This window comes from Bos mutus, chromosome 15 (genome assembly GCF_027580195.1).
Source record: "Bos mutus isolate GX-2022 chromosome 15, NWIPB_WYAK_1.1, whole genome shotgun sequence".
NCBI lineage: Eukaryota > Metazoa > Chordata > Mammalia > Artiodactyla > Bovidae > Bos > Bos mutus.
Genome location: NC_091631.1, coordinates 43,022,742 through 43,038,294, shown reverse-complemented (window position 1 = coordinate 43,038,294; position 15,553 = coordinate 43,022,742). Strand labels below are relative to the sequence as shown.

Sequence of the window (15,553 nt, the reverse complement as noted above, 5' to 3'; positions counted from 1 at the left end):
TCGCACAGAGTCGGACACGACTGAAGCGACTTAGCAGTAGTAGTGGATATTTTGTAGCAGGAAGATTTTGGATTACCAGTCTACACTTTCACACTTCTAATTTGAGTATAAAAGCTGAAATTTTATTTCTGTTGCTTGCCACCAGGACTACTGGCAGACACAATCTGTGTTTTAGAATCTGCCCCCACTGGGACTGGGCCTGGTTCGTGTTGAGTCCTGAGGTTTAACACCTTGCTGGGGAGCTCTAACTAGAGAATGACAGATGCATACTTCCAGGCTCCTGATATGATTCCCTTTACTAGTGTAACTCACAAAGGGGCATCTATTCCAAGCTGACTCAGGAAGTTACCCCATGAACTCACTGCTCTCACATGCAAGCATTGTGGAACTCTGGCTCTAGCCCTCTCTCTGTCTGAATCTAGCAGCTTGGGAATTCAGAAAACCATACCAAGAAGCATACTTTTGCTACTTTGGAGGGACTGAAATTGAACCCATTGTTGCCAATTGCCTTGAATAATCAGAATTTGGCAGTAAGTCTTTGGAGCACAGGGATGACGACATATTTGTTCCATCAGGATGGGCACGGCAGACCCCTAAACGCCTACAGCTGGGACCAGGTGCTCTCCTAGTAGGCCCTGAGCAGCCATGGGACAACAAGAAGGTACTGAAGTGGGAGGAGGGCCCCCAGATACCTTGGCAGGGGAGTTAGGCTCACCTGCTCTTTGGTTCTGGGTCTGCCTCTCATATGATAAGTCCCTTCAAGCTCACTCTGCCCCAAGATAGCATCAGTTTTTTTTTTATGAAGGGAATGGAGATAAAGTTGCTGGCCATGCCTCCCATGTAGCATTGCAAGGACCAGACACTTTGCAGATGTTACATATAGTGGAAGAGGTAATGTTACCATCCTAACCTTACAAATGAGGAAACTGAGGCTCTGAGAGAGGAAATGAGTTCTCTGAGGTCACACAGCCAGTGAGTGGCAGAGCTGGGGCTCAGATCTAAAGCTTCTAACCCCAGAACTCATTCCTTTCCACAATGTTACCACTGTGTAAATGTAAGATAAAAGCAGGAAGAGGAGGATTCACAGCTCATGAGTGCCTCCTCTCTGCCAGCTGCTTTAGGAACAGCATATTATTTACTAAGGTTAGAGGTTAATTTTCTTACATCTGTTTTACAGTTGAGAAAACTGGGTATCCAAGACTTCCCATGAACTACGCAAGGCGACAGAATCATTTCAAGAATGAGGTTTTGAATCTGGCAGCGTCTGATCTCAAAGCCTGTGCTCATTCTCTCTCTCAGTTCCTTTTAAACATACTCTCCAGACGTTGGCATGCTCTCCTAAAATCCATATGCATTTAGACAAGGTTCAAATCAATTAGTTCACACTTTGCGGCTGAGGCTCCTTTGTGCCAAAGGTGATCAAGGTGCTTCCAGTTTTATGCATTCAAACCTAATGAGGCCTCTTTCTCGACTTCTTGCATGACAGCCCAGAATTGAGAACCACGATGCATATGGTGTTTGCAAAATGCTAGTTGTGTATGGGTGTTTAAACTTTAGTTTTGCAGCTTTTAATTTATTTATGCAAGCAAGCCTCCTTTCATGAATTTTAATCTGCTCTGCCTTAAAGAAGTGCTTGCCAAATGGGACAGCATTTGTGATCACCACTAAGCCATTCTAACTGCTTGCAGGCCTGGGGAGAGAGGCAGCGGAGAATATTAGCAAGCTCTGAGCAGTCCCCGTGTCATCCCGGGCATTGTGGCGTAAAATGTGCTTCGTGTCTAGGAAAAAAAAAAAGCCCTGTGACTTGAGTCTTTGGTTATTTTTAATGCTGAGCGGCAGAGCCACAGGGAATATTACGAGTTCCAAGATTTCTGACAGAAGAGACCTGCAGCCGAGTGCTTTCTTCAGGAGAGAGAGAGAGAGACACTGCTACAAGTCTTTATTCATTTATTTATCACGCTTCAGTTCCCTAAAAAAGAAAACACTTCTCCTGTGCAGGGGAAATTGCTTCAATGGATAGATTGCATTTAAATAATTTAAGTATAAAATTACTCGAACAGGCCGACTGATATTTCGAAAACGAAGCCGTCACAATCACTTAAGAGCGCCGGCAAAGTTCGTGATTTGGTGTGTAGATGAGGTGTGAGGAGAGGCTTCTGTCTGATTTGGGGAGGGGGTCCCTGTCCTGCCCACTGGCTGCCCCAAGTAAATGTGGTTTCTGCTCAGGTCCTGCAGGAGAGGATGGGTCTTGCAGATACCAGACTCCTGAAAGAGAGCTGCATGGGTGTGTGCTAAGTTGCTTCAGTCATGTCTGACTCTTTGCGACCCCATGGACTGTAGCCTACCAGGCTCCTCTGTCCATGGGATTCTCCAGGCAAGAATACTGGAGTGGGTTGCCATGCTCTCCTCCAGGGGATTTTCCCAACCCAGGGATAGAACCGGTGTCCCTTATGTCTCCTGCGTTGACAGGCGGGTTCTTTACCACTAGCTCTACCTGGGAAGCCTCGAAAGAGAGGTAACTGTTTCCAAACTTGGCCCAACCTTTTGGGTTTTAATTTTTAAGTGAGCAATGAGGAGAAGTAGAGAAGGCTAAATTGGTGTCCAGAAGATCCTTATATTGCCTGCTTGAGCTCACTGCCCAGCCTCTGTGGTCATTGAGTTCCTTTTTTGTGCAATAGGATGATAATGACAACCTCACAGGGTTCTCAGGGGCTAAATTAGCTTTCTGAGAGGACCCAGCATGATGTCTGGCACAAAACTGTCCTTTGCATTCTGTCTATAGCTCATTTCTCCATGTATCTGGGAGGCTGTTCCTACAGAGATGCCATTTGGGCCTATAGAGAGTCTTTCCGTTCTCAAGAAGACTTCATTTGTGCCAATGGTAGGCTCCCTGTGGTTTGCCCATTCACACCTATGCAAAACACTGTTAGACAGTGGAGGTTCTCCCCTGGCCTAGGCAGATGGCATTTCTTCAGTTGGTTTTATGTCCACTAGGACCTTGAAGAATCTGGCAAAGAAATGCCTCTGTGGGCAAATGCATTTGCAAAATGCTACATTTGGCACGGCCTTGTTAGACATTGACCATGCACACTGGCTTACCAAAGGCTCTGAAAAGTCCTGCAGGTGAGAAATCCTTTTACTTTAAATTCAGTTTAACTCCACATTTATCAATCTTATTTGGCAATGAGAGCCTCCTCCCTGCTGCCTTCCCCCACTCCCCACAACACACACACACTAAATGTCTTATTAATATCCTTTGGGGTAGGACTTACAGAAACACACTTTGGGAAACTCTCCTTCCATCTAGTTCTATTGCCTTCTGTTTTATTTCCCTCTGGACATATTAAAGGACCAGCTTCAGGGGCTTTCAAGGTCTTCTTCCATTTACTATTAACTAATTAATTAAGCAAAGGCACTAAGTGCTGAGCTTAAGATCAATAAAGCATCATCCGTATCATGCAGAGTCAAGACAGGAAATAGACACATCATAGGGAAGGGTTAACCCTTGTGCCTGCTGTTACTAGTAACAGGATTAAGTGCTGGGTTGAGGGGAGACAGAGATGCAGATGACGAGAGACACCACAGGACTGGCCTGGGAGTGGCAGGTGAGGCCACCTGGAGAAGTCCACATCCTCTTGTATGATCCCATCGGTTCTTGTGGGGAATTTGCCTTGGAGGCATTCGAAATTCTAAGGAAGCAGCATGGATGGGTGTGGGTGGCAGCGTCTCAGAGGCACCAATGTTTACTTTGAAGAGAAAATGTCTGCTTTGTAGGCAAATGTTTTCAGCATGGAAATGATCATTGCAATTGCTGTGGTTGTCACAAATGTTTCATCAGAGCCGATAAAGCAGCTGAGTGTTGGCAAAATCGATGAAAACATCTTGAGAAGTGTTCGCTGCCTACTTAGCCGTCTGTGGCTCATCTGGCGCGAGGGAGGAGGGGAAGGAGGCGGTGAGCTGAGGCCACACAGGAGACTCTGAGAGGCAGTGTGGTGTGCTAGATGGGCACGCAGGCTGTGCAGTCAGATTGCCTTGTTTGTTTTAAACTCAGTGACCTTGGACAGATTGCCTGACTTCTCTGTGTCTCCATTTCCTCACTTGGAAACCAAGGATAATAATTGTACTGACTTCATAGTACTGGGGCTGAGATGGTAAAGAAACCACCTGCAATGCAGGAGACCCAGGTTCAATCCCTGGGTTGGGAAGATCCCTTGAAGAAGGGAATGACAACCCACTCCAGTATTCTTGCCTGGAAAATTCCATGGACAGAGGAGCCTGGCGGGCTACAGTCCATGGGGCTGCAAAGAGTTGGACATGACTGAGTGACTAACACTTTGCTTTACTTCATGGTATTGTTACAAGTGCTTAAATGATTCAATAGATACTTAGCACTTAATAAATATTAGTTAATATAATAATTTAAGATTCAAAACTCTTACACCCATTCACCTGATAAAGACCACTATTTATTTGACAAGTATTAATTCAGCCCCTTCAGTGTTTTTGAGTTCTCTTCCTGCTAGGCTAGACAGACTAATCAGACAAATAAATAAGATGCCTTCAGAGAATGAAAAATGTTATAAAGAACACACATTACAGTAATTGAATGGAGAATGCGGTGGAGTCACAAATTGCCCACTCTACTCAAATGGGCAGAAATGTATTTTACCTAAAACTGTTGCCATTTTTCTTGTGTTTCCTGATGTTTAGCATGGAAAATAGTTGACTTTCTTAGTCCAATCTATAATTTTGATCTGATAATTCTGAAATTATGAATATCTGAAAATATCTGATAATTCAAAACCTTGAAAATTCTGTAGGATTTTTTGCTGCCCTACCTTTGACTGCAAAATCAAAGTGAAAACTAGGAGGAATGTATCTTATCTGGAACCTTGTGCTAGTCTAAGAGAAGAGTTCATTAGATCCTTGAGGCATTCTTTCACTGTCCTCCAGCTTCACTAGTCTTTGAAGCAATGTCTTCTTCTCTCCAATAACATGTATCCCATTTGTGCCTGAGTGTTTTCTTAGCTTTGCTTCTCTCTTGCAACTCAGTCTGGACTTGCTAGCCCTCTCTGGCTAACTGATCTTCTTCTCAGATATCCTGGTAAGACCCATTTAGGGCTCTGCCTCTGCTGAGACACCACAGCCCTGGCCTCCATTCTGCATCCTCTCCTGGGAGTCATCCCTACCCTTGTTATGATGGACTCAGTGGCAGGTCTTTGGCTTCCAAACTGACTGCCTTTTGAGTTTCAGGAACTTCTGAGTTTTTTTGTTTTTAATATTCTGTGGAAACCAAGAGAAACCTAGCAGAGCTATAAGCTAGCACCACCTTCTCCCAGCACCTTGCACTGTCAGAGTGGCAGGGGAGGGGACAGCTGCCAGCAGATGTCCTCTGATTGAAGCAGGGCAGAAAACTCCCTGTCCGTGCTCCCTTCACCCTAGTGTCTTTCTAAGCCACTTCTCTTTAAGGTTCAGCCTTCAGATGAGGTGAGGGGTAGGGAACACATGTAAACCTTGACATCGGACCTTCTCTTTCTCTTCTTCTGTCTCTATTCTTTCTCTCAAAGTCCTTCAGGTAAGGGAGAATAGCATTCTCCTTCTTCTGTCATAACTTCCTTGTACTCTAAGTTTAAAAGTCTCATGACTGGGCTCCCAGTGTCTGCTCTGATATGTAAAGAGCTTGCAAGTCATCACTTCCATCCTTACAACTAGAAAAGCTGAGAAAACCAATAATCAATGACTTTTCTTAGGCCCATCAGAGAACTAAAATAACAAGGTAAACCAATACCCCAAGGTCTGGAAAGACTGGTGAATCCAGAGAGATAAAGGTGAGATATGTTACCTGAAACCAAAGCTCCTGGAGCCCTGGAGCCATAGAGTTGTAGGAATAGTAAAATGGTAATGATAATGATTTGTTTGAGACTGACTATGAGCTAGCAAAAGGGTGGAAAACTCTTGAGTGATGCAGTCTTAGGGGAGTCACATTTTCATGGTTTCTTCCTCTAAAAACCCTACCAAGTTCTCATGGTGAAGATCCAAGAATTCGCTGTTGGCTCTGGCAGGGAAAGGGGAACAGTAAGCATTGGGAAGCATATTCAGAGCATTCTCCATAACAGATGCCAATTTCCAGGAGGGATCCAGAATTTGATCCCACCTAGGAGAAAGAGGCCAGCTCCAGCCGTCTCTAGTTTTCCTGTCCTACCTAAGAGGGCAAAAAGCCATTCCAATTGAAAAGCACTGTAAACATGACAGCCTAGCCCTTGTGGTCCACTGGTTAAGACTTCATGCTCCCAATGCAGGGGACCCAGATTCTATCCCTGGTCAGGGAACTAGATCCTACATGGCTCAACCAAGAGTCTGTATGTGGCAATGATGATTCCCGAGTGCTGCAACTAAAACCTGTGCAGGAAAAAAAGAGAGAGAGAAATTCTTTAAAAAGAATCCAAAATTTCATCATAAAATTACACCTTGCTTCCCCTCCTATCTACCTGAACACCACACCCACAGGGCTCCAGCAAAATAATGATGAATTTTGGTTGGAAGAACTGCAAGATTCTCTCTAAGGAAGGGTACTTAGGGAAGCCCAAAGACATAGGAGTCAAAGCCAAAGACACAGAAAGTGAAAGTGTTAGTAGCTCAGTCATGTCCAACTGTTTGTGATCTCATGGACTGTAGCCTACTAGGCTCCTCTGTCCATTGAATTCTCCAGGCAAGAATACTGGAGTGAGTTGCCATTCCCTTCTTTAGGAGATCTTCCCAACCCAGGGATCAAACCCAGGTTTCCTGCATTGCAGACAGATTCTTTACTGTCTGAGCCACTCTAGCACTTTCAGCAAACATTAAACATAGCCAAATCATAGCCAAATTAACGTAAATTCCCAATAAAGGCCTATTTGCTTTAGTTCCTACTACTCAATACAACATGTCTGGCTTTCAACAACAAATATTACAGGGCATAATAAAAGTCAAGAAAAAGCATGGTCCAAAGAGACAAACTGAGCATGAGAATCAAACTTAGATATGACACAGATGTTACAGTTAAGAGGCAGTGCATTTAAAATAATTATGATTAATGTGTTAAAGGTCTAACGGAAAAAGCAGACAGCATGAAAGAAAGGATGGGTAATATAAATAGGGATCTGGAAATTCTGAAAAAGAATCAAAAGGAAATGCTAGAAATTCAATAGACTTTAACAGGAATGAAGAATGTCCTGATGAGGTTATCAGCAGACTGGACACAGCCAAGAAAAATATCAGTGAGCTTCAACAGAAACTTCTGAAAGTGAAATGCAAAGAGAAAAATGAATGAAAAAAGAAAAAGAACAGTGGAATAACCAAGAACTTCTGGGAAATTTCAAGAGGTATGCCATATGTTTATTGGAACACCAGAAGGAGAAGAAAGAGAGAAAGGAACAGAAGAAATATTTGAAGAAATAATGACTGGGAATGTTCCAAGATTTGGGACAAATACCGAATCACAAATCCAGAAAGCTCAGAGAATGTCAATAAACACCAACAGTCTATACCTGGGCGTACCATATTCAAGCTACAAAAAAAAAAAAAAAGAAAGAGTAAGAGAAAATAAAGAAACCACAGCCGCAGATGGTTGTGGGAAGAATATTACCTATTAAGGAACACGATGAGAATTGTAGCCAATTTCTATGAGAAACCACAGGAGTAAGAAGAGAATGGAGTGGAATATTTTAAGTTTTAAAGAAAAAAAAAAACCAAACTAGAGTTCTGTATCCAATAAAACTATCCCTCAAAGGCAAAACAGAAACAAGGACATTTTCTGATAGACAAAAACTGAGAGAATTCATTACCAACAAATCTCATCACAAGAAATGTTAAAATAAGTTTTTAAGGCAGTCAGCCAGTTAGTTGCTCAGTCGTGTCCGACTCTTTGCGACCCCATGAAGCACAGCACACCAGGCCTCCCTGTCCATCACCAAGTCCCAGAGTTCACCCAAACCCATGTCCATTGAGTCAATGATGCCATCCAACCATCTCATCCTCTGTCATCCTCTTCTCCTCCTGCCCTCAATCTTTCCCAACATCAGGGTCTTTTCAAATGAGTCAGCTCTTCGCATCAGGTGGCCAAAGTATTGGAGTTTCAGCTTCAACATCAATCCTTCCAATGAACACCCAGGACTGATCTCCTTTAGGATGGACTGGTTAGATCTCCTTGCAGTCCAAGGGACTCTCAAGAGTCTTCAACACCACAGTTCAAAAGCATCAATTCTTCTGCACACAGCTTTCTTTATAGTCCAACCCTCACATCCATACATGACTACTGGAAAAACCATAGCCTTGACTAGATGGACCTTTGTTGACAAAGTAATGGCTCTGCTTTTGAATATGCTGTCTAGGTTGGTCATAACTTTCCTTCCAAGGAGTAAGTGTCTTTTAATTTCATGGCTGCAATCATCATCTTCAGTGATTTTGGAGCCCCAAAAAATAAAGTCTGACACTGTTTCCACTGTTTCTCCATCTATTTCCCATGAAGTGATGGAACCAGATGCCATGATCTTCGTTTTCTGAATGTTGAGCTTTAAGCCAACCTTTTTCACTCTCCTCTTTCATTTTCATCAAGAGGCTTTTTAGTTCCTCTTCACTTTCTGCCATAAGGGTTGTGCCATCTGCATATCTGAGGTTATTGATATTTCTCCTGGCAATCTTGATTCCAGCTTGTGCTTCTTCCAGCCCAGTGTTTTTCATGATGTACTCTGCATATAAGTTAAATAAGCAGGGTGACAATATACCTCCTTGACATACTCCTTTTTCTATTTGGAACCAGTCTGTTGTTCCATGTCCAGTTCTGACTGTTGCTTCCTGACCTGCACATAGGTTTCTCAAGAGGCAGGTCAGGTGGTCTGGTATTCCCATCCATTTTAGAATTTTCCACAGTTTATTGTGATCCACATAGTCAAAGGCTTTGGCATAGTCAATAAAGCAGAAATAGATGTTTTTCTGGAACTCTCTTGCTTTTTCAATGATCCAGCGGAAGTTTGCAATTTGATCTCTGGTTCCTCTGCCTTTTCTAAAACCAGCTTGAACATCTGAAAGTTCACAGTTCACGTATTGCTGAAGAGGGAACATTTTATAAGTAAGAATTTGGACCTTGTAGAAGAATAAATGAAAGTAGATGAAAATTTTTCACATTTATTTTACTTTTGATTGATAGCTGTTTAATAATAGTAACAATGTATTTGGTGATTATAGCATAGCAATAAATGAAATGAATAATGATAATGCATAAGGGAAGGAAGGGAGGAATTGGGAATACTCTGTATCTCTCTCTGTGAAGCAGTATATTGTTATTTGAAGGTGCAATTAGACTAGGTAAAATGTATATTGGAAACTCCAGGGAAATTACTTTTTAAAGAAGTATAATTGATGTGCTAAAAGAGGAGATAAATGGGATCATATAAAGTGCTATTCTAATTACAAGGTGTTCTAAAAGGAAAACTATAAAGACAATGAAAACATCAGTGGTCAACAGAGGCCTGGCGGGGAGACAGGAAGGGTTGAATAGATGATATCCAAGGGGTTTCTATAGAGCAGCGAATTTATTCTGTGTGATACTGTAATGGTGAGTACATTACACTATACATTTGTAAAGACCCTTTATAGTTTTTACAGCAAAAGAGTAGTCCTTAATTATGCAAATTAAAAATAATCTAGGAGATCAGGGATCCCAGGATGGAATGTAAAATGTGACAAAACAATATGACTGTTTTACAAATGTATGAAACAACTTCATGGAAAACATTGGGGTAAAAAGGTGCTGGCATAAGTACCTTTGGAAATAAGAGGATTCTGGAAGACTAAAGTCAAGTGAAACTGTATGTAAGCACTGTATTCTAGTCAATAAAATTGTTCCCCCTGCTAGTTTTTGTTAACAATTCTGATACCACTATATATGTATTTGGAATTGAACAAATAAATGGATGGTGGTGACATAGTAACTTCCAAAGAGCACAGCCTGGAAAGGGAGAAGAAAAGAGTAACTTTTTTTTTTAACCTGCACTGGGTCTTTGTTGCTGTGTGCTTCTTTCTCCAGCTGTGGCCAGTGAGGGTTACTTTCTAGCTGTGGTGCATAGGCTTCTCACAGCGGTCGCTTCTTTTGTTGTGGAGCACAGGCTCTAGGCTCGCAGGCCTCAGCTAACTGGCTCTAGGGTGCTGGCTCATCAGTCATGGTGCACAGGCTTAGTTGCTCCAATGCATGTGGAATCTTCCCAGACCAGAGTTTGAACCTGGGTCCCCTACACTGGCCGGTGGATTCTTAACCACTGGCCCACCAAGGAAGACCAAAAAAGTAATTAGAGGAAACCTGACGATCTTCTACTTCAGCCAAGTGATCATAGTTAATATCAACAATGTTAAATCATGTTAATGGCATGTGTTCTTCATGTCATGTGATAAAAATGGCATTTTACCTTTGTGGTACTTCTCTGTAAAACACATAACATAATCTAATAATGAGAAAAAACATCTGGTGAATCCCACTCTACAAAATACCGAGCCAGACTCCTCAAAATTGTCTAGGTCATCAGAAACAAGCAAAGTATGAGAGAATGTCACAGTCAGAAGAGCCTAAGAAGACATGGTGACTACATGTAATTCACTATCCTGAATGAGATCCTGGAACAGAGAAAGAACGATAGGTAAGAATGAAGGACATCTGAGTAAAATATGAACTTTAGTTAAATAACCTATCATTGTTGACTAGCTGTGGCAAATGTACCATACAAGTGTAGGATGTCAACTACTTCTTGTGGTGTATATAAGAACTCTCTGTACTATTTTAACAATTTTTCTATAAGAGCAAAATTTATAAAATAAAAAGTTTATTTAAAATTTGCATCAATAACAAAAATTAGAAAGTTCTAAGGAGACAATCAGAAATTCTCTACTCTAGAGAATCATTGTGGCTATCTGACATGATTTTCTTCTTTATTTTTATAAATATGAAATGAATATATGCTAATTATAGAAACTTGGAATAACATAGAAAATATAAATTTTGTTATGTTAAAAAGTGCTCATGAGGGGGTGGTAGGGAATATAGGAAAACAATCTAGTCAAGCAGACTTGGTATGTGACATGCTAAAAGGAGGGATTTAGAAATCTCTCTCTACAATCTTGAAAAGTCTGAGTTGCAAGCCCTGACTTTTTGCAAAATTCAAAACTCTAAAGGTAACATCAACTTCCTTCATTCATTTTTTCTTTCCCTTCTGCAACTTTCTTAATTCTCCTAGCAATTCACCCCCTCATATCCCACCTCCACATGTTCATTAGAAGGCAGATAAAGGAGAAGGTTATGGACATAAAATCAAAAAGGGAGACCATGCCAATATTTTTCAAAATATTTTTCCATTTTAAAGATGAGACAGCAAAAAGCATTATTTAAAGTGGTCAGAGAAGACTTGTCTGAGAAAGTGACAATTGAGCTGAGTCCTTCATGAGTAGGAGAAAGCGTCCACTGTGGATTTGCTTGGAGCAGAATGAAACAGGTGAGACAAGTGTGAAATGGGGAGAGATCAGATGTTTGGATACATCATCACTGTATGTGCTCAGAGGAAGGGCAGCCAAACCTTTAGAAGGGTGAGAACAGAAATAGATACAAGTGGTTCCTCAGAAAGAGGAAGCGTCATGAGAAAAACTGTAAGAAGACATGGTGTATTCAAAGGATTTTGTTAGAGTCTGATTGAAGGAGAGTGAAAAGGAGAGAGGAGGAAGTAAAGATATATGGGCAGGAGCTGGCCATGAATGCTATTTTAACAAAACTGAATCTTAGTCTTCTCTGATGGTGATGATTGAAAGTTTTAGAACAGGGAAAGCATGTAGTTGGGTTTATGCTTTTCTATCATCATGTTGAGGTGCTGGGGAATAAACATGCAGGGCGAGGACACTGTGTTGAAGGAATCATCTTTCAGGACCTACTTATAAAGCCTACTATAACTGTACCTCTATTTTCCTTCTACTTGATATCCTTGTATCATTTTATTGTAGTATTTCTAAAATCCATTTTGAATAAAAATTGAAACAATGTCCTTTATAAGTGTGTATGTATGTGTATATATATATATGTATATATATATATAAAACAAGAACACTATTTGCCACCCCAGTGCTGAATCCCATTGTGGAATCCTAACCTCAGATAGAGCTTAGACACAAGTTACCATGTGGCTTAAGGGGTAACTGAATGGAAACAGTATTTGTGTTGAATGTGATAAGAGACACACTTTGCTGTCGCTCATCCTACATCCAGAACTCAGCTCAGACCTGGGCACAGGAACAGGTTCTTGTGGTACCGGGCCCTGCCAGATGCCTGCATTTAGGAAGAAAGGAAAAGAACATCCAGCCATGGACTCTGTTTTCAAGCAGTCCTAGGCCAATGGCTGCTGTTGGAGAGGATTTGGGAAGGAACAAGGAGAAAAATCAAATTGAACATGTGAAATGTGGGAAATCATGATCACAACAGTAACCATAGGAAGTGAATGTCTTACTTCCTAACTCCCTTTTGTGGGTGAGATACTTTGCTCTTTGCGCTCCAGGCTCCTCATCCATGAAGTGGTGCTGAGGGTAAGAAGATCTGAATCACACCTTCCAGGGCTTCATCTTTTTTCTGGACCCCTTTGGCAGTCTGTTAACCTTCCTGTTGGCCCTATCTTTGTCTGTGCTCTTTGAGAAGCAGATCCTGAATGCAATTAATTTGTTTGGAAGATACAGGAAGTAATCATAGAGTAATTTATTTGGTAAGTACAGGAAGTAACCATAGAGAAGTGGGAAAGGAAAGGCAGCCCAAAGGTGGACAACTGGAGCTTAATCCTCCAGGCTTCTCTGGGACAAGGAGGGCAAAACCACTTCTTAGCATTTTCACACCCGAAGCGGGAGGGACCTGGGGTACTTACATACCTGCCCCTGGCATACCTCCCTGGCACTTGCAGCCTGCACACCACATGGGCACCAAGCAATGCTGTTTTGCTAAGTTGGTGGGATAGAGAGTTCTCAAGCCCAGAGATGCAAAGACTGGCAATTAGAAGCCAGCTGGAGCATCCAGAAAGGTCTGAGGATATGCAGAGGGGCACTTCCAACGTCTGCTACAGACCCCCTTCTCAGAATAATGTTTTGAAATGCAGAAAATAAAATTCATAGGATTACAAAGAAAACCAATTACATTGAAATTCAGTTCTATCCACAGACCCCTTGGGGGACCCCCGATTAAGAAGCCCTGCTAAGGTTTCTTTTCAACGTGAAATTATATGGTTTGATGACCTAAGAGCATGGATTGTGTTACTCTGCCAGGAGGTGGTTAAGTTCTGCACAATCTCTGCAGAAACTATTTCAGAGGAAAAATGCCTTCGCCCAACCTGACAATCCCCTGCAGCTCAGGGACTATGAATGAGGCTGCTGGCTTCTCTCACTCTCTTTTTATTTTTTACAGTGTTTATTTTGCCTTGTTTATGTTTCTGTGTTTTTAATGTGTCCTTTGTTAGCCCTGAAAGCACCGCAGGGCAGCAATTTGCCTGCATTGCTCTGGTGGCCTCTCTGCCTTCCTCAGCTGTCCCTGGGGAGCTCCATCTTTAAAGTTGTACGTCTGAAGTACAAGGGCCCCAGAGCCTCTGCCATCCAGCCATGGCAGACCTGGGTCCATCCTGTGGCATCATGGTGCCAACAGGTGTCTGCATGCAGGGTGCTGGAGAAGGCACCCCCCTGGGAGCTGCACGCCACGGAGACACCACCCACCTCCTAATGTGCCTCCATGGCTCTGTTACTCACAGCTAAATTACAGTATTATGACTTCATTGTTGAGTCCCAATTCTCCTAATTATAGCCTAGAGATCTATTATTTGATTTGGTAACACCAAGTGCTTCTTTTCTAAATCATGTAATCTCTTGTAGCTTATTAATGTCAGGTTTGCGCACACGCAGGGACTTGGTTGTTTGCCAGACAGAATCAAATTTTCAAATTTTCGCTGTGTTATGTTACAGGGCTTTGCTTGTTACAATCTAATTATATTGGCACTGAAATACCGAAAACCAATTTATATTAGAAAGCACTTTAACTCTTTCTTTGGAGCGAATTTACATGCAGAAGTGTCTGCCACACCATTGGTCTGTTTGTTTTTCCATGGGGAAACGCCTTCTGGGAAAGAGGTAAAACTAACAGTTCCTTTCTGTTAAAAAAAAAAGTCTGCAATTCATGGACCAGAACTCTGAATGCAGCCATTCTCTTGATGGAATTATGGGGAAGGAAGGAAGCAGGCTTCTTCCATCTCTCTCTGTGTTTCTCCAGGCCTCTCTGTGCAGAAAGCCGCTTACCCCAGGTACTCAGAAATCCCTCTCCTGGTGGGTGTCACCTTCTGGAAGCCCCATCCCCAGCCTTGGACCATTTTACCTCCTCCGTCCCCGCTTCTTCCCTTCACATGTATTTTCCTATGCTCTGTTTTTTACTAGGGGCAGGATGGATCCTTTGCCCTGAAGACACTGTCCTTTGAAGACCAGGGGGGATTTGTTGCCTGTAGAAGTTGCTCTACCAGTGGGACCACCTTCATCATACTTCTTTGTCTTTTCAGGAGAATCCTGTGGCTATTTCCCCTGACCCTCAGGGTATTTGTCTCGCCACTCTGTCAGTCACTCTAGTGATGACTGCGACTTTCTGCCCCCAAGAACGCTGTTCCCTGTCAGACTGTTATCACTAGGGAGTACAGTCTATATCCAAATTATCCAATATACTATCTTTAAAAAAGAGTCCCAGATTCCTCCCAGCTTTTTTTTTTTTTTTTTTTACTTCATTTTGTTTTAGAGTGGTTTCAGTTTCACTGCAATATCAAGAGGAAGGTGCAGAGATATAGTAATATGCCCCCTGCCCTCACACATGCGTAGCCTCCCCCATTATCAGCATCCGCCCAAGAGTGGGAGGTACTTTTGTGACCCGCCTTCAACTGTGATTCACTCAGTTCATGCTCTTGTTCACTCCTTAACTCCAGCCGCACAGTTTGTTTTCTTTTCTCTCAATTTCTCTTTCCCACTGTAGGGCATGTGTACACATTCTGTCTGCAACACTCTTGGTATTTTTGACTCATCTCAGATAAAATGTCACTTTCTTAGAGAAAACTTCCTTGCCCTCTATTTAACCAGGTACCCCACCCCCATTTATTTATTCTCAGTTCAGTTCAGTCGCTCAGTTGTGTCTGACTCTTTGCAACCCCATGGACTGCAGCATGCCAGGGTTCCCTGTCCATCAACAACTCCCGGAGCTTGCTCAAACTCATGTCCATCAAGTCGGTGATGCCATCCAACCATCTCATCTTCTGTCATCCCCTTCTGCTCCTGCCTTCAATCTTTCCCAGCATCAGGATCTTTTCCAATGAGTCAATTCTTCACATGAGGTGGTCAATGTATTGGAGTTTCAGCTTCAGCATCAGTCCCTCCAATGATTATTCAGGACTGATTTCCTTTAGGATGGATTGGTTTAATCTCCTCTTAGTCCAGGGGACTCTTGAGAGTCTTCTCCAACACCACAGTGCAAAAGCATCAATTC

General features: G+C 42.4%; 1 long non-coding RNA gene across 2 annotated transcripts in view; it reads right to left on the bottom strand.

Annotated features, from left to right (window-relative positions):
- Positions 1 to 4,204: 4,204 nt before the first annotated feature.
- LOC138991007 (uncharacterized) overlaps positions 4,205 to 15,553 on the bottom strand; it is a 28,814-nt gene continuing 17,465 nt past the window's right edge. Inside the window, exon 4 of one of the 2 annotated variants that reach the window (XR_011467045.1) lies at positions 4,205 to 6,399. This is a non-coding gene — a long non-coding RNA (uncharacterized lncRNA). Of the gene's footprint in view, positions 6,400 to 7,708; positions 9,085 to 15,553 lie in introns of those variants that run through there. The other variant, XR_011467044.1, reaches the window with a different exon arrangement.